Genomic DNA, 21,249 nt, shown 5'->3' on the forward strand with positions numbered 1-21,249 from the left:
ATATTTTGGTGAGGGTGTTAGTGGTTAATTCATGCATCTGTTAATGTAAAACATGATATTTTAGAGATTAATAAATTTAATGAAACACATACTTGTGTATCAACTATTGTTTTCCAAGATCATAACAAACTAAACCTAGCATTCATTTCAAACTACATTATTAATTTGATATCCGAAGATCTTGGTATAGCAATTAAATCACTTGTCATGGAAGTTATAAGTCATTTTGGTTATATAGTAAAATATGGAAAGTCTTGGACTCCAAAACAAATAGAAATAGCCCGGATATATGGAGACTATGAGGGATCATAGAATGATTTACCATGTGCAATGAATGTTGTCCAAAATTTTGCACCTGATACAATTCTCATATATGAAGCATATCACCACTTTATGATGGTATAAAGACCCTAGTAGTTTCATTATTGAAAGAGTGTTTTGGCTTTTCATGTCATGCATTAAAGGATTTCCATATTGCAAACCAAATCTACAACTAGATGAGACATTTTTTACTGAGAAATAAGTTGGAATATCACTTATAGCTAGTTCACAAAATGATAACATACATATATTTCTATTTGTCTTTGCAATTGTTGGAGGAAAAACCAAAGAAGTTTGGAAGTAGTTTTTCTACAATCTTCAGACTTATGTTACCCCACAACCAAACATATGTGTAATATCAAATTGGGGTACATATTTTTTGGTTGCACTTCGTATCGAGCTTCCAGGATGATCTAATACACAACAAATTTATTGTATTCATTATCTTGCTAGTAATATGAACAAGAAGTTCTGAGATTCTGATTTTAAAGAGAAAGTTATTGAAACGGGTATGTATTATTTTTTTACTTTTCAATATTCTATATATTATGAATTTTATTAATTATTTATACTTTTTAAAGGATATGAGTCGATGCAACCACGTTTTGAGCGGATGCTTAGTGTGTTGCGTGATAAAATATATTAGGGAAGGAGCATGATTGGACCAAATCCCTAAAGAAAAATGGAATCAAGCATACGAGGAAGGAAGACAGTATAGTCATATGACCACCAACCTTGCATAGTGCATTAATAATATTCTAAAAGGATCTAGAGTTCTGCCTATCACTTCTCATTATGCAAGATGGGAAAGAAAACCCATGAGAGACTAAAGTGAAATCCTAGTGAGATACCAAAGATGATGTACCTTATCCCATGTATTAGAGAGAAATGCTAGTTCGTACTAGAGAAAAATCTATTGAGATTCTAGAGAGATATTATACCTCGTCTAAGAGGGATGAGAAAATTTTTTTGAGATACTAGACAGATGATATACTTTTATAAGAGGAATGAGACAAATCCTAATGAGATACTAGAGATAATTTATTCTATTATTATGAGTGGATGAAATATTGACTGCTCTGATAGTGTTGATACAATTAGTAGTAGGAATATCCTATTAGGTTCATTGTGTCGAAATGCTTCCTGAAAAGTTGTTAGAAAACGTGTCCATTGAGGAACAAGCCAATACTCGTGAGTAAAAGCTACCTAGCTATATTTACAAGGGGAACTAGTTTAGTTTGACAATAATTGATGAACATTGTGTATTCACTAAACGTTATGAAGATGAAAATTTATCAACTATTACAAATAGATGAAACATTCATCACTTTGACATTATTGAAGCGACTAGTAGTCAGTACGTAGGTCCTATTGAGAACCTTGTGTTGGAAGTCTTCATAACAAGATAGCCAAACAATATGTTTTATTGATGTCAAGTCACGTCAACCATGGTACAACCAATACTTATGAATAAGATCTTTCCAACTATATTTGTAAGGAGAACTAGATTAATTTGAAGAACTAGTTAGATATGTTAACCAATGCATTTTCAATTAAGAGAGATCATAATTAATAATACCCCACAATTAAGTTTGGAAAAAGAAGATGTTGAGAATCTCTCCTCAATTGATAGGAGATCATGACCATTGAATCGTGATAGACGATCCATTTAACTTATTCAATGATAGCATTTGAATTATTCTATAACTTTTCAAAATTATGAAGTCCAGCCTAAAAAGTTAAAGATAAAAATTTTAAGGTCTCTTAAAAATGTAAAATCGGACATCTATTTCCCCTAAATATATATATAGAAACTTGAGGAAGGGAAATATGAGCAAGATGCAAGTAAGGTTAACAACATAGAAAAATTCTAGTGAAAGACTAGAAAGAAATTATACTGAGATATTAAAGAGATGATATACATCCTTCTAGATAAAAAAAATACTAGTTATAGATTAGATAGAAATTCCAGTGAGATGTTGGAAACATTATATTTCATCTTAACTAGGTGAGCTTAAATATTATCTTTTTAGAATGAAAGAGAAAAATATAATAATCTTACTTTTCATATGAGAGCTATTTTCTTGGGTTAGGTCCCTTGATTTTTTAATTTTTAATTTGAGTGGCATTTTTCTAATTAAAATTGTCACTGTTATTCTTCTACTATCTATTTTATTTATATGCTTGTTATTTTCAGAAGTATCCATTTTGCACTGATGTTCATTTCAGGAAATTGGTTTTGTTTTTTCTTTTTAAAAAATAACACCCATTTAAAGATACCCAAATGCGTACGGATATGAATGCTATATGTGGTGCAGATTTTGCCATTTTGGTTATCAAAAGTTTGAATTTAAGAAGCTAACTTCTGTCTTCCTTCACTCTCTACATATATAAAAATATATGCCCATCAAAAGAAATTAAACCCACCGGTCCATAATCTTGCTTCTTGATCTGCAACATAGCATGGCAGAACTGAGTTTCTTTATTGGAGTGATAGGTAAGATATACATATATACCCTAGATATTCATTCTTTCAAGGTACCGAATCTTGATCGACTCCATAATAAAAGGGTGTTTTCAAAAATTGATGATTTGTGTTTTCTGCAGGTAACATCATCTCAATTCTCTTGTTTCTTTCTCCTGTGTAAGCAAAAACCACTATACTCACCAGTTTGTTTATCTTGTGCTTAGTAGTAACATATATCTATATATATAGCATGTAAAATATGACACTTATTGCTACTGAATGATACACAAACAATGCAGGCCTGCGTTTATTAGAATAATAAAGCACAAATCTACAGAAGACTTCTCAAGCATTCCTTACATTTGCACATTGCTTAACTGTTCCTTGTGGACTTACTATGGACTCATAAAGTCTGGAGAATACCTTGTGGCCACTGTTAATGGCTTTGGCATAGTGGTGGAGACAATATACCTTACTCTTTTTATTATATTTGCACCAAAAACTGTGAGGGTATGTGTGACTCTCCCTATATGAACTACTTTCTCAATGTATCAAATTGCCTATCCCATTACCTATTGTAGTTATAATATTGTGGTTGTATTCATCTCCACAATCACATTATCCATATTTATAATATGATAACAAATCACAATGATCTAGCTAGATCTGATCATAATACAACAATATTTATGTGGTAGCAGACCACATCATGCCACATCAATCACAAACATTTTTTAAGCATACAAAAATCACACCATAAAATATAACCATCATCGCAATTATAACTGCAATTTATTCAAAACTATGATGTAGCTCTTACTAATTCTAATCCTTCTTTATTATATTAGTAAAGACATATATATGTTTATGTCACGAATTTTTGAAAATTGAAAAACCTAAAATTATCCCAAAATATGAATTGAGTCAAATTAATTATTTTAAACATTTTTATCATGCATGATAAGGACTATTTTGACTCCCATTTTCAACATTTGAATACTATTTTAATTTTTACTTTTTCTAGGATGAAAATGATACATACAAAAATTTATAATACAAAATTCCATATTGACTCTTAATATATTATAAACTTGACTTGGGTGGTAATTGATCACAATTTCAGATAAAGACTGTCATTTTGGCTGGGATTATGGATGTGGTGATGTTGGGAGCAGCAATAGGTGTGACTCAATTAGCAATGAAGGGTGAGGGTAGAATAAATGCAGTGGGTATTATGGGAGCTGGACTCAACATTGTTATGTATGGTTCACCTCTTGCTGCCATGGTAACCACTATTATTGTCCCCAGTTTGCTATTATTGATGTTTGATTCTATGTCTTTTCCACTTGCTATCATTGCGCTTTCATTACAAAACAAGAATCATGTGAGGGATATAATAGTCTATTTTCTCCTTATATGTTCATTTTCCACTTGCTATCATTGCTTTAATTATTCATTTTATCTCTCCAAATTGTTTTGTTTTTTATGAGTTTTTGTTTTTTAACTTTTAATTTGTGCACTATTTGTTCTACTTATGTTAGTTAAGTACTTAAGTTAAATAACTTGTTTAGGTTGATAATGTACAAATTATATGTTGAATGTCAAATTATGGGAATTTATACACACATTTACGAGTAATTTTGTTACTATTTATACTCATGTGATATATTTTTTGAACCCCAAATGTTGCTTATCATCTGAACTTTTTTATCCGAATAAAATACCCAGTAATGTTTTTGTACACCAAAAAAGTAAAACCAAAGGGATACTTTCCCTTTTAAGTAAAACAGATAGGGACTGTAAAGTAAAACCAAAGGGAGACTTTTTTTCCAATTTCCTTCACCAAAACAATAGGCACTCTAAAATATCAATGGAAAATAGTATAACAATTCACAAGAGCTTTTGATAAAGACAAAAATACTGTACCAGTCAACCATATGAGTTTTTATATTATTAATATCTAATTAATCATACTTATATTAAGCACTATTAATTCTTAAATATAATAGACATCCACTACTAATGATATATTGAACGAGTAAAAAGTAGAGAAAAAACATACATGCTTATATGAGTTCTATATATTATCATTATATCAATTCATCATTTATATTCTTCACAAAAAGTAACTAAAATCAATAATAGATATAATATAACAGATAGGGACATTTTTCTTCCCTTTTAAGTATAACAGATAGGGACTGTAAAGTAAAACCAAAGGGACACTTATTTTCCAATTTCCTTTACCAAAACAGATAGGCACTCTAAAATATCATTGGAAAATAGTATAACAATTCACAAGAGCTTTTGATAAATAGTAGGGATCTACTTACTCTAAGAGTAAGTTTTTTAAATTTAATCTTTATGTTATTCACTAATTCTAGGAATATCTAATAATTTATATATACTTACTAATTTAAATCATTGGATTTTCCTAGAAGAATTGATGACTATGATGCTCTTGGAGTAAGTGGAACCCTCCTCTTTGACAAAAACAAAAATGCTATATCAGTCAACCAGTATAAGAATTTTTTATATTATTAATATCTAATTAATCATATTTATATTAAGCACTATTAATTCTTAAATATAATAGACATCAACTAATAATGATACATTGAATGAATAAAAAGTAGAAAAAAAATATATTTACAAATAGCATATGAATTATGTATATTGTCATTATACTAATCCATCATTTATAATTCTTCACAATAATTAAAATTAATTATAAATCTAATGTAATAATATTATATAAAATTAATACAGTACATAGATATGAGGTAAATATATACATTCTAATGTACAAATATTAACCTCTAAAATCATAAGAGAGAAGAAAACAAGACAGGTCTAATAGCTTTTGTGTTCAATGCCTTATTTACTGAGTAGGGTTCGTACATCAGTCCTTTCCAAATCTCAATTACTGCCATCAATTCACTAATAAGTAAACATTTTGTTGAGACAATATTTATATATAATTAATATATTATTTTTTAATTTTTTTAAGAGTCAATAATAATTTAAAATAAATAATATATGATACAATAATAATATATAAAACTCATACATTCTAAATTTATACTTTTTCCTCATAATTTTATTATGGAAAATGTTCCTAATTAAACCTCTATATAGCATATTATTATGTGTTTCTATTTCTTTTGTATTTTTAAAATTCACATTCAGATTGAAAAATGCACATTAAAATTTAAAAAATAAATATATAAATTAGTTGAGGCGTAAAAATAAGGAAAATTTTCAATGGACAAAACCAATTCGGCCTCAAGTGTGTGGTGAAGTGTTATTTCTTTTGACCTTATCCCTTTTAATGTCTATTAACATGTTTTATTATAAAGTAAAAACCATCTCCTTAGTCCAAATCAAATTCATAGAAAAAATTTCAAACTAAATAGCAATGCACTAAAATTAAATGTAAATTTATATTATACCATATATAATGCTTTAAATATTTTATATTTAGTTTTTAATATTTATGTTATGCAAGTACTCGTTATATTTACTATAAAAGATGATTGATTTAAAAAAAAATCTTATTTTAAAAATAAAATAATAAATTAAACTTAATAAATTAAATTTTCCTTTCATTTTTAAATTTGAATATTAAAAAAAAGTTAAATCTACATAATTATTTTGCATAAAATAAAAAAGTAAAAATTCAAATGTCTTCAAATATAATGTGTTAGCTAAGTCTTCAAATAACAATTAAATTTAAAAAAATAATATTTCATTTCTCTATTCAGGTTGGTTCAAGGATTCAATCCCTTGATTTAAAGGGTTGATATTTGGGAAGTTGGATATCATTGAAGCCTTTTAAACAATCTCTATTCAAATATTTGGTTCACCTCCTTCAAATAATTTTCAATATGATGTTGCTTTCTACCTGTTTTCATCCAAAATGAGGATCATATGTTCTATTTATATTCCATTTTGAATATTTATCTAATTAAAAACCTTTATTTTATTAAAAAAATTATAAAAACATAAATTAATATTTGTATATTATTTTATGAAATTTAATTGATCAGTTAGGAGCATAGGGACAAAAATTTACTGGAACACCAATCCCTGTTTGACCCATCCTAGTGTCCCACAGCTACATTCCAGAATTTTGTCACGTATTGGTTGTGTCATGGCCACATATTTCACAAATAATCTCACACTTGGACACGCCCATAACACCTTCGGCTAATTAAATCCAGCACATGCTTAAAATGAGTCCACATATATAAGATCTATCAAACCGACAATTATTTATTGATAGATTTAGTAGGTAGTGATGATATACTCTAAGTCTAGAGATGTGAATATCATCATTGATTGATTAAACTTTTTGAATTTATTAAAATTAAATTAAATTTTCATGCTTTAGCTAATCACTAAACTTTTACTTATGAAGCTTTTTTTTCACTTAAGCTTTTTTAAGTCACAAAATGTGTTAGGCAAGAAGTATTATTCATATTCATAATGGTGAGATAAGAATATCGTATTGGGGTATGTTTTTGGAGTTTGCTACTAGAATTAAAAGAATATCATGTGTATTGAGAATTATAATTTAGAACTAAAGAATATCATGTGTACGGAGAATTATAATTTAGAAGTAAAAGAATAAACTTAAAGTTCTTTTCGTATGAGAGGATATTATTATGCATATGATACTCAAATGAAAAAAATAAATATATACTGATAATACAAGAGTTTTTATACCATCATTATATTATCTTATTTATTTTTAATAATTATTAACTTATAAATACAACTGATACAAATCGATGAGGGATATGTAATAAAGGGACATAAGGAGAATGAATAGATATTACATTCTACCAAAATTTGGTGTTATTACTTTACTGTTTTTGCTTTGAAGTTGCAACTTGAGTTTTCATCCTTCTTTGTTTTTTAATATATGAGAATGACTTCAGAAAACAGTGGTGACAACAAAGAGCGTGGAATATATGCCATTCTTCCTTTCGTTTTTCAGCTTCTTAAACGGTGGCATTTGGTTGTTTTATGCTATTCTTGTTCGTGATTTTATCCTCGGGGTAAGTTTGCAACTTTGGAGTACATTTAGTCAATCTTATACTATTTAAAAGTTAGTGGTAATTAGAAATACACGTTGGATAATATGATGATAGTGTAAAAAAACTATACTATTATTATATATATTTTTCTTATACATTAAATGACAAGTGAAATTATATAAATTATTCTCCCCTTTTAAACTTACATAAGTCATCCCTAATTTTATAAACATATACATTGTCTCATCTGTAGACAACTCCAAATAATATAAAAATTAATATATCTCAATTATTTTGGTTCATTACAATATAGTATAAAGTAATTTGAACAGCTCTTTAGAATATTGTTGATGTAATTTGTAACGAACCAAAAATAATGAATAGACATTAACTGTTGTAGAATTTGGACTTGTCTCCATAAATTAAATATTATTTTTTGTTTAACTCAATTACACTTATTATTTTTTGTGTTTAAAAATTTACACTTATCCCTCATCTAGAGGTAGGTAGTCAGTATAATAATATATGTATAAAATTAGAGGTGATTTTTGTAGGTTTAAAAAATGCAATGATAATTTATAGAATTTCACCGAACTAAATAAGTTATCAGTATAATTTACTCCTCAATTAATTTTCATGTCTTTAATTCAGAGGCTTTCAGTTTTCATTAATCTTAATGCTACGTTGGATATAACTAAATAACTTGAATAAAAATAAACTACTATTATGTACAGAGCTAACAAATAAAATGTTTTATCTTACAAAAGAAAATGAACAAGGGAGGAAGGTGAATTGGATGAGGAGAAAGGGGAAACCTTTGAGGCAAGGTGAGGTAAAACCGTGAGAGAAAAGGGGTGGATGTAGATACTGTTTTAAATTGTAGTCATAATTATAACCACATTATTGTTATTGCGATTGTAATCATTATGATTGTTGCGATATGGATTCTAGTGGTTGTGGTGTGAATTATTTTGTAATTAAAAACTAAATTTAAGTTCAACATGATCCGATGTGACTTAATGCGACATAATGCAGTTGCACAGCGGCCCGATACGATTGCATTATCATGATTTTGTATCATACAGTTGTGACAATTACTTCAATTTTAATATTGCAGTAGTGAAGACAATGAATCTTTATCTGATACGATTCACAATTTAAATTAGTGGAAGTAGGTAACATGCAATGAGAAACGGAGAGAAAGATGTGGTTTGGAGAGGGGTAGAAGATAAAGGGCCATAAAATTTTTAGTAAACAGTATTGGGTGAGAAGTTCTCGGTACTTACGTGAATATGATATTAGTGGGTGAGAAGTTCCTTTGTGTGTGTTTGGGTGCTGGTGGAGGATGAAGAAGTTTGTTTTTTATTTCAACCATGAAATGAAGTTTAGTTTTGTCAAAATTGAATTTCCATAAAAAATAATAAAAATGTCATCAGTGCAATATGATTAATCATCCATTAACTCTTCGAAAAAAGTAATACAAATGAATGATAGATGATATACCAATTTGTATAAATTCTTACACGGTTAGATAGTAAGCCACTTTCCATTCACTGAATCTTGAAATTAAGAGACTACAAGTGCATGCACTCTTCCACCATTTCTAAGATTCACATTTTAGTGGGTTTCCCTTTAACACATGAGAGGCGAGAGTGAGAGGACTTGGAGGCGTAAAGGTGGTTCTAGGGGGGAGGGCAACGATCTATTTAACCATGCTCAGACGATGAATGTTGTGCAAGGTAAACCAAATGGGTATTTCACTTCACTTCAAAACAACAGTATTACCTACTTCTTCACCAACATACTAGACACTATGATATAGGAGAGATGTGGAATGTTTTTTCAAAATGGGGGAACGTAGGTGAGGTGGTTACCCCTCAAAAGAGAGATAAGACGGGTAATCAATTTGGCTTTGTGAGATTCAAACAGCAAGATAGGGATGGGAAGTTGGAGAAAGCCTTAAGTAATGTTTGGATTGGGAATTTCAAAGTTAGAATCAATAGACCCAAGTCCAGCAAAGAAGGGAGGTCCTTGGCTAAGAAGGTTGTTTCTAGACAATCACATCCTAACCAAAACTTGAACCAAGAACAACAAAAATTACCTATTAATGTGGGTGGTCAGATGGGTTCTTCCTGGAAGGATATTCGTCTCTTTGGCAGGGAGGCAGTGGCTCCTTTGGATAATTCCAAATGGACAGGACTGGAATTCGAGGTCTCTGATGAACATTTGAAAAAGTGCTCTAAATTGTTTGTGGGAGAACTCCGAAATTGCGAGGATGGTAGAGATGTTACTAGTGTTTTTGCTTCTCATGGTATTCTTTCTATTCAAGCTATTCCTACGGGGAACAAGCTAGTACTTCTTAAAGGAACAGGAGGGACAGACATTGAAAAATATCTTAACCATGAGGAGGTTTGGTGCAAAACATTTTTTAAAGAAATTCGTAGGTGGGCACCTGGTGAGTTACCTAAGGACAAGATGGCATGGATGAGATGCTCTGGAATCCCTGTGCAAGCCTGGTCTGTGGAGTTTTTTAAGCTTATTGCTGGATATGTTGGGCAGTTCATTAAGGTGAGTGAAGAAACAAAACAAATGCACAGGCTTGATGTTGGGTTTGTCCTCTTGGCCACTAATTCCCTCAACCGAATAGATTTAGCCATCAAAGTGATAGTAGGAGATATGTTGTATGATATCAAAATGGTTGAAACAGATTATGTTCTTGAAGGCTTTGTTTTGCTTGATAAAAAAGGGATAGAAAAGGAAGCTTGCGGTTCTGACTCGATGGATTCAGAGGACGACAAATCTTGGTCGGAGGTGAAATCGGGGTGGGGTGAAGACGGTGGCTCTGATGAGGTTGATGATGAAGTGGACCTCCTTCAATGTAGGGCCCATGTAGTTCAAAAGAGCGTTACACGGGGTGGTTCAAACTTTGTAGAGGAGAGAGATGATGGTGACATATCCCCTTAATCCTTGTATTCTGACACTATGAAATCTAGGGCTGAGGGGTGTTTTTTCCTAGGAAAGGAAAATTTGAAGGTTCGGAGTGGGGAAAGTAGTTTGTTGGGTGATGTTGATAAAGGAAGAAAGGATGGATTTGGTGCTACAAAGACAGGTTCTCATTCTCTGATTTTTCAAGAAGCGTGTCTTAGGGAAGAGGAGGGAGGAACATATTTGGCTTTGAAGGAGGCTAAGGAATTTGAGGGACTTGTATTAGGTGTTGGGCCTAGGGTTAGCTCTAAGACCCGAACCGGTTCCACCTTGTTTTTTGAGGACTCGGGTGTACTTAGCATTAAAAACGTTGTGGGCCTTGGTGATGCAGTTCAATCGGATAGTAATGCAAATTGTGAAAGGGTGATGGTTTATTCTAATAAAAAAAGAAAAGAAACTCTTTATGATGATTCCAACTTAGATTTTGTGGGAGCCCAAAAGCATTCCAATTATTTTCTGAAGATTAATAAAGGTGGTTTTGAAAAGGGGTCCACTTCTAAACAAAATAAGAAAAAGGATGTGGTGCAAACTTTTTCAAAAAGGGAGAAAAAATTCTTTTATTTTTGCCCTTTATCCTTTGTCTTTTCTGGGAAAAGGGCGCTTACTTTCTAAGAAGAACACGAAGAAGGTGGGAAGACCAAAGAAGAAGGTTGGAAAAAATGCGATAGATGGTGGTAAGGTCAAAATAGATGGAGCTCATAACGTCAATCACAATATGAATTGTCAAGAGAGGACTCTTGAGGAGGCAGAGCTACACCCAACTATTATAACTCTATTTCTGACTCTCATGTTCGAAATGCAAATCTCCATCATTTCAAAGAGAAGGATTTGGTGGTGTAAAAAATTTGGGAAATAGGGAAGAAGTTAGGGGTGTCTTATAGTTGCGATGATTCTGTGATGTTGGACAGAATTAGAGAGATGGAGGATAGAGACAAGGTTGGCTATTCTAATGGCAACCGAAGGGAGCAGGGGAGTGATCCATGCATTGTGCATCCATAAAAGTTAGGGGTTTTGGGACTAGGCTTAAGAGAAGATTGTTAAAAATCCTATTGATGAGTAATGATATCCATTTTTTGGGCATTCAAGAAACAAAGTGGGAATTGTGTGAAACTAGCTTTTGCTACGGGTTATGGGGAAATTCAGATTGTGAGTGGGATTTTATCCCATCTATTGGAAGGGCGGGAAGCATTTTGAGCATTTGGGATAAATCGTTTTTCACAAGATTATGCACTTACAAAGGAAATGGGTTTCTTGCAATTCATGGTATGTGGCTTCCGGACCAAGTTTCATGTTGTATTGTGAATATTTATTTTCCTTGCAATCTTAGTCACAAAAGAACGCTCTAGGAGGAGTTATGTGTGCTGAAACGCAGTTTAATAGTGGGTTTATGGTGCCTTATAGGTGATTTCAATGTTGTCCGTAGTGCTTATGAACGAAGAGGTGGGTCAGGTGTGAGCTGCAGAAGAGAGACATCTCTCTTCAATGATTGGATTATAGAGATGGAGTTGGTGGATCTTCCTTTAATTGGAAGAAGCTTTACTTGGTTTCAACCTGGAGGGAGTGCTATGAGTAGACTTGACAGATTTCTTTTGTCTATAGAGTGGCTACTCCATTGGCCTGAGGTCTCTCAATGGGTTCTGAATAGGGATTTTTCTGATCATTGTCCTGTTGTGCTAAAATATAAGAAGTCTAGAACTTCCATTCCTTTTAGACTCAACAATTGCTGGTTTAAACATCTTGAATTTCAGGATTTGGTAAAGAGAACCTAGTTGGAGACTCAGATTTTGGGGTGGCCTGCTTTTATTGTCAAAGAGAAGTTGAAGTGTTTGAAGGTGAAGCTGAAAGTTTGGGATAGAGAATCTTTTGGTTGTTTGGATAGCAAGTTGACGGATCTTTTGAAGTCTATTAATAGTATTGATTGTGAGGGTGATTTGGACGATTTGGATGTGGATCAAATAATGTTGAGAAAAAAACTTCTTGTTGATTGGTAGAGTATTGCTAATATGAAGGAGAGTGTTCTGCTTCAGAAGTCTAGAAACAAGTGGCTAAAGGAGGGTGATGCTAACACAAGCTATTTTCATGCTTGTATTAATAATAGGCGTAGAATGAACCAAATTTTGGGGCTTTAGATTGAGGGAGTTTGGTGTGTAGAAGATAAGGAAATTACAGAGGGAATCACTGGTTATTTTAAATCTATGTTCCATTGTATTCAAAGATCTAATCCAACAATTGATATTAATATTCTTTCAAAATCCCAAGTCCTTGAGTTAGATGGGGATTTTTTGGAAGTGGAGTTAAAAGACGCAGTGTGGAATTATGCTACTGACAAGAGTCCGGGCCCAGATGGTTTCAACTTCAAGTTCTATCAGGAATTCTGGGATTTGCTTAAAATTAACTTGGTTCGATTCATGAATGATTTCCATAGGAATGGTAAGATTCCGAAAGGTCTGAATTCTTCTTTTATTGCTTTGATTCCTAAGATAAAATATCCCATCAAGATTCAAGATTTCAGGCCAATTTCTTTGGTGAGTTCGTTATACAAGATCAATGCTAAGATTTTAGCAGGGAGACCGAAGAAAGTGGTAGGCTCGTTAATTTCCTCTTTTCAATATGCTTTTCTTCAGGATCGTAGTATTCTTGATGCAACAATGGTGATAAATGAGGCTATTTATTATGCGAAGGACATAAGTGGTTGTCTTCTTTTCAAGGTAGATTTTGAAAAGGCTTATGATTCTGTTAGTTGGGAATTTATTGATTATATGCTTGGTCGGTTCGACTTTTCCTGATAGATGGAGGATGTGGATTAATGCTTGTTAGGGTTCAACTTTAATGTCTGTTCCAGTTAATGGTTCTCCGTTTGATCAGTTTTCGGTGTCCAAAGGTACGAGACAGGGAGACCCTATGGTGGCATTTATTTTTCTTTTGGTGGCGGAAGGGTTTGCAGGTTTGGTTAGAAAAGTTAAATCAATTTGTCTTTTTGAGGGGTACAAGGTAGGAAGATCTAGTGTGGAGATTACTGATCTTCAATTTGCAGATGATACTATTTTGGTTTGCACTCCGAAAGAGAATACTATTTGGTGTGTAAAGAGTATTCTCAGATGTTTTGAGATGGTCTCTAGGTTGAAGGTTAATTTCAACAAAAGTTCTCTAACTGGTATTAGAGTCGCAAATTCTCTTCTTACAGCTGCTGCTAATTATTTAGCTTGTAAAATTGGCTCCATCCCTTTTATTTATCTTGGAATTCCAGTGGGAGCTAATCCAAGTAGATACTCAACTTGGAAATCTAGATTGGTGCTCATTAATTCGGTTCTCACAAATATTCCTATCTACATGCTTTCTCTTTTTAAGGCTCCAAAGAAGGTTATCTTGAAATTGATCTCTCTGTAGAGAAAATTTCTTTAGAGTAACAAGAGTGGTGTTAGAGGTATTCCTTGGGTTGCTTGGTCAAAAGTGTGTAAACCTAAAAAACATGGTGGGTTGGGTATTAAGGATCTTTCCAGGTTTAATGAGGAACTTTTGGGTAAGTGGAAATGGGGGAGACTTTTGGATCCTGATGCCTTGTGGGTTAGAGTGATTGACTCAAAGTATGGAACTGAAGGGGTCTTTAATGCTTTTCCTTCTGCGTCACGGTGGTGGAGGGATTTGGTTAAAGTTGGAGTTGCCTTGAATGATGGTTCTAACTGGTTGGGAAGCAATTTATGGAAGGAAATTGGGGATGAGTTGCATACTAGATTTTTGAAGGATACTTGGTTTGGCCAAAGAAATCTCAAAGGTACCTTTTCGAGATTACACATGCTGGCTGCAGAGAAGGATGCTTTGGTTATGGATTGTGGGGCTTGGACAAATGGGCAGTGGTTTGGAATATTCATTGGAGGAGACGCTTATTTGATTGGGAGGAAGAACTTGCAAGAAGCCTATACAATCTTATTCAGAACCATTCTAGCTCGAGTGGTATTAGTGATAGATGAAGATGAGACCTTGACAAATCGGGTTGTTATGTGGTGCAAACTGCTTACTTGGCACAATTGAATTTAACTACGACAAAGTCACATAACATTCTTCATTTATGTTGGGTTAATTGTGCTCCCTTAAAAGTTTGTTGTTTAATATGGAAAATTTTGAGAGGAAGGGTAGCTACTAGATCCGAGCTTCATAAGAGAAACATAGTTGAGGTGGAGGATTTGAAGTGTACTTTGTGTCTTTTGCATGATTAGCATATTGAACATTTATTTTTACTTTGCCCTTTTGTCACCAATGTGCGGAAAGGATTTTATTCATGGTTGCATATTCAGTATAATGTGTCGAGTTCAATGGCGAAAGCGCTTAGGATGCATGATTCCTTATGAAAAATTAGGAAAGGGGAAGTTTTATGGAGAATGTTGTGGTTTGCTGCTATTTGGATCATTTGGAGTTTGAGGAATGACATTATATTTAGAGGTGGGCAAGCTAGTTTTACTAACATTATGGATTTGATTCAAGTTATATCTTAGTTATGGTTTTCTAAAATTATGGGATCTTCTGCTTACACTTTTGTACAATGTGTACTGATCCCTTTATTTATATTAATCTATTTTGTAAGTTGTAATTTGGTTGACACCCCTTATGCTTTTCTTAATATATTTACTTATATAAAAAAAAGACGTAGATATTACATTCTTAAATATTTATGACGATGTTATGTACCAAAATATTGAGACAGTGAAATTGACCTTTACTCTTTTTTTATATTATTTTTATTCATACTCATTTTTTATATTGAATATATAGAATTCTATCTACTTCCAAAAGAAAAGGCTAAGTTGCTCATTCTCCCATGAAGTACTATTGTACTAATAATGAATATTATGTATGTTGAAAACAAAAGGTACCAAACGGTACAGGATTTGTACTGGGAGCAATGCAGTTATCGCTGTATGGGATATACAGAAATGGAGAATCATCAATGCAGTATGAACATCTCATTTCTTCCTCCAGCCACTCACAGATCAAAGGGAACAAAAGCCTGTCTAATTTGATTTGAAGTTTCAACGCAATGTATGTTCCACCATTATTTCAACTCTTTTTGCCACATGATTGCTTGATATTTTCAAATTAAAAACAAATTTTCGATTGGTGAGATATTTCTATTTTAGAGTGCTTGTCAAAATATTGATCTAAAGTGTACTATATTTTGTGAGAGCATGCCTGATCCTTATGGTATTATATGAATGGAATGGAAAATAAACTGTGTGTGTGATATAATCACTCTACACCGTTTATGTTATCTATGTATGTTTAGATTTGTGTCAAAAACTAAAATTCAAAAGAACGCACATGCAAAAACGTTGTAGTTACCTCTTTCATACATTTTCCAACTTGTAATGTAAAGATGAATCTTGATCTCAAATTTATAGTGTAGTTTACATGGAAGTGAATTTGATGAACACAATTCTTATTGTGAGAAATCCTAACACAATATAGAACATTAGATCTTAAATGATAAATGGTAAGAATAAAAAATAAATGTTCATGATTCTTTTTATTTATTATGTGACCAATAGCTAACTTTTAATTATAATCATTCATATATAATTGTAAGACTTAAATTTATTATTCTCACAATTTTTATATGAGAATTGTTCTTATTTGAGTCACAAATTATCTACCCTTATTGGCGTGAGTGTTGAATTATGAACTTCTACCTTAACATGTATGACATTAACCACTAGTCCATTGAGTAAAACTACTATTAATGTATAATATTTAGTATATTTTTTAAAAAAATAAAAAAAACATAGTAAATAAAAATATGAATTTGGAAGTGGAAAGAGAATAAGTGAAATCGAGGATTCTAGCCACGATTTTAGTAAGAGTTGCCACCAAAATTGTGTATAATTGTGATGACTTTTCCCACTAAAAATTAGGACCGGTGCATTTAAAGCATGATTTATCTAACTGTGTACTTTGGTAATAACAAAAAAAAAGTTACACCAATGGAGTAATAAATTTGTCAACATACTCTTATGATGTAAATTTTCGGAAGAATTTGTGTTCACCTTGTGTCATTAATAGGGTACTAGTATAGTCATATATTCTAAGGTGGTTTAATAATTAAATCGAATGTCGGTTAAACTAGATAAACTGGAGAGATATACTTATATTTACATGTAAACTTGTATTTTTTTTTCAAATAATAGATACTCAAATTTAACATCCTTGTTCATAATCTATTATGAATTCTCAAAGAGAAAAAATTTTAACAAACTCAGAGTCTAAATTGTAAACATAGATATCGACCCACAAGTATTCATTTAACAAACTCAAAACATAAACAAGGGACATGAGTTCACAACTCAGCCTCCAAAATATATTATAAATTTGGAGCTTTAACACTAAGAAGTCAAAATCGTCTCATATTGAGGTTTCATTTCTTAATCATTTGAGCTTGAAACTTGACCAACATTGTTTTTATCTGGGTTCATATTCTCCATGGGATTGAGTTTTGTATCATCATCATCATCTTCTAAATTTAATTGATCTATAAGAATGTCATTTTTCATACATCATTTTTTATACAAGCTAGAAATTAATTAAGAGAGAGATCCACTTACTCTAGGAGTAAGTTAAAAAACACCTACTTCACGTCTTAGTCATCCATCATTCTATGAAAATCTAATAGTTTAGATCTATTGACTAATTCAAATCATGTGAACCATTAGATATTCATAGAATGGATGGCTAAAATGTGGAGTAGGTTTTTTCCACTTACTCATGAAATAAGTGGATTCCTCCTCATTAATTAAAGTGGACAATCAAATAAGTTAGTTATTAGAATCACAAGGCAATAAAAAACATACTAGTAATGGTTGAAATATTTGCAAGGTGGTTTCATAAGGCCTCAATCTCTTTAGAAGTTAGGAATGATGGTGACTCATCCAATATAAAATGAGAATAATCATCGAATGTTTCTAAATTAACTGGGTCATAATTTTGAGTCCTTAAGTGGTTCCTACATTTTCTGATTTGGTAATATATAACCATATATACATGGAGATAAGTTACATATGAATATATAAAGAAAGATAGTTAAGTTTATATTTTGAATAAAATGGTAATACTTGTGTTGTAGGCTCAAGTTGTAATGAATAAAGACAAGATCATTAAGTTTTTTATGCTCTAACCTATTCATTTTCTTGGAATGAATGTGTTCAAACATACTCTAATTTCGCACACAATCGGAAGCACTACAAGTTTAACTTAGAACACGACCTGTCAATATAGTATAGATTTGATATTTTATGCGCATATATAGAAAAACCTTTAAGTTTGGAATGATATTATTAATCTAGTAGGCTTTCAATGGAAGCTGTAAAAATCCTTAATCATTGGTGCTGTGGACAAGTGGCATGTATGGAAGGAATAAAATAGTGTTTGACAATATGGCTTTGGAAAAACCTCTATTCGTTATTGGCTTTGCTTAACTCATGCATGCCATTACCATATGTTCCAACCCGGTTATCTGGGCGTTCTAATTAGTTGGAATGGTCGCATATACAAATGGTCAAAAAACGTCTCATGGTTAGCCATGATGGTCCACTCAACCAACTATGCATTCGATATTAGTCAAGCTACCTTGTTCCTGGTCGGCCAAGAACCGGGCATGGCCGGACAAGGTACTTAACCATAGACCTTACAATTGTCCGCACATGGCGGGAAACTTCTAGAACCACTACCCTGACATCTACCTGTCATGCCGCCTGCAAATCCCACCTACCCTCTTGCCACACGACAAGGATAGACTACAATATGACTGCCAGACTTGCCACAAGCTACAAGTCAACTATCCATAGAGTACGGTCTTGCCAAAGCCACATAACATGGGAAAAGTAGCCCCTGACAAGCCAGGATGGTCGACCATGCCAATAGTACCCTCTAGGGCTACATCATCCAACTCAACCACTATAAATAGGGGTCTCCCCTAAAAAGAAGTATCACTTGACACACATTGAATTTCCTTACCACTTGTCATTATTATTCTCTACTTACTTCCCATGTCTCATTTATTGCTCCTAGGTATTACCTCTGCAGTCTTACTGACTTGATCGTCGGAGAACCTCTTCAGGTACCTTCACCAGCGGGTCCAAGTCAACTCCCTCTAAATTCCTGAAGAACTCCAGCCCGGATACTAGAGAAGCACTACCTGGACCTCCAGTCCGACCAAACTTATTCACTAAAAGAACATTAATGTCGTCTGTGGCTTACCTACACCATGGTGACCACCAGAAATCAAGCAAGCTTGATTGGCCAGGCAACCTCAACCAACTACAGATAGAGGACCCCCGTCGATGTCAACACAATTTCTGGAGGATTCGTTGCGGGTGACACTTCAATGTTGGCCTAGAAATGGTATGTCTGGGAAGTCATGCAAGTTGCCGCAAGAAGTGTTCACTCGCATATCACCAGTTGAATTGCCCATCCCATCTCATTAGATGACCACCACTAAGAAGTCATCATCCGAGGGAACGATGATCCTTTGGTCATCATCGCTAAATTAAACAACAAGAAGATCGCCCGAATCCTTATCGACCAAGTTGGAACTAGATGATTGAAACCTACTACCTTATGACGGCCAATTATTAGGCTTCACCGTCCAAGGTGTAATCCCACACGACTACATGAATATTTGTCTAATAATTGGCGACCAACCCCTAAGCAAAATGATCCAAACCAGATTCTTGGTCATCAATTGCCAGTCGGCCTACAACACCATTTTGGGTCGTCCAATGCTCAACCACTTTGAAGCAATGGTTTCCATACCACGCTTGTGCCTGAAATTTCTTTCTTCCGATCTTTGAGTCTGTGTAGTTCGTGGAGATGAGCACAACGCCCAAAGTTGCTACCAACTAAGTCTTCACCCCAATCAGTCAACAAAAGTGGAACCAACCCCAATGAAGAAAATGCAAGGAGTGCACCTGATAGAACTGGATGCTCGAGCTGATGAGGGCGAGTTTCTTCCACAACTAGAAGGAGAGAAGACCTCTCTACAACTAGGACCACTAGAAACCAACCCAGTATACATAGGAAGCATCATCCCAGAGAGAAAGAAGGTGAAGCTAATAGAGTGTTTAAAAGCCAACAAAGACCTTTTTGCTTGGTCCGCGACTAATATGCCCGAAATTGATTCTTCAGTAATATGCCATCAGCTCGCTACCAATCCAAGGGCAAAATCGTTGGCTTAGAAATGAAGGAAATGGGAGCCGAAAGAACAACTGAAGTCGCTCAAAAAACAACCAAACTTCTAGCAGTCGGTTTCATCCAAGAAATCACCTACACCACCTGGCTGTCAAACATGGTGTTAGTAAAGAAGCCCTCCGAGAAATTGTGGATGTGTGTAGATTACACAGACCTAAATAAGGTTTGCCCGAAAGACCCTTATCTTATTCCTAACATCGATCATCTAGTGGATAACTCCTCAGGTTATCAATACTTATCCTTCATGAATGTTTACTCAGGCTACAACCAAATTCCAATGTATCCACCAGACCAAGATAAGACTACCTCTATCACTGACCTGACAACTTACTATTATATGGTCATGCCTTTCGACCTGGAGAATGTTAGGGCAACATATCAAAGAATGATGAACAAGGTCTTCGGGGACATATTGGCTAAAACATAGAAGTATATATGGATGACATGATTGCCAAGAGCCTTCCAACCAAAGATCATGTCTCTATCCTGCAGAACATTTTTCAGCAACTCCGCAAATACAACATGAGGCTCAATATAGAGAAATGCCCATTCAGTGTTGAGGTCGGCAAATTCCTTGGTTTTCTATTGATAATCTAGGGAATAGAAGCCAACGCCACAGAGTGTCAGGCAGTTGTCAACATGAGAAGTCCTCATTTAGTGAAAGAGGTCCAGCAGTTAAATGGATGTTTGCCCGCTTTGTCCAGATTCCTCCCTTCAGTCGTCAAACATTTTCTCCCATTGTTCCAGTTGTTAAAAAAGAGCCAGAAATTCAAATGGACAGAGGATTTCAAGAAGGCTTTCCAAACCTTCAAACAATACATGGCTGCCCTGCCAATATTGACCAAGCCAAAACTCGGTGACATGTTATATGTTTACCTCGTAGTAGCAGATGAAGTCATCGTTGCCGCTCTAATCCGTGAAACTAAAGACGATCAGAGTCCGGTATACTTCACAAGTAAGGCACTACAAGGCCTAGATATTAGATACCAACGGTTGGAAAAACTGTCCTATGCCCTCCTTATGGCGATAAGGCGACTACGATAATATTTCCAAACTCATCCAACAGTAGTCCGAACAAATCAGCCTATGTGACAAGTTCTTCATAATCTGTAGCTAGTCGGTCGGATGATAGCATGTTCTATGGAACTCTCCCTATTTGATTTTCGATATGAGCCTCGAACAACTAACAAAGGCCAAGTCTTT

General features: G+C 33.5%; 1 pseudogene; it reads left to right on the forward strand.

The window, feature by feature from the left end:
* The first annotated feature begins 2,586 nt into the window (after positions 1-2,586).
* On the forward strand, positions 2,587-15,903 carry LOC109340261 (annotated as a pseudogene).
* Positions 15,904-21,249: the final 5,346 nt, after the last annotated feature.

This window comes from Lupinus angustifolius, unplaced genomic scaffold (assembly GCF_001865875.1).
Source record: "Lupinus angustifolius cultivar Tanjil unplaced genomic scaffold, LupAngTanjil_v1.0 Scaffold_151_18, whole genome shotgun sequence".
NCBI lineage: Eukaryota > Viridiplantae > Streptophyta > Magnoliopsida > Fabales > Fabaceae > Lupinus > Lupinus angustifolius.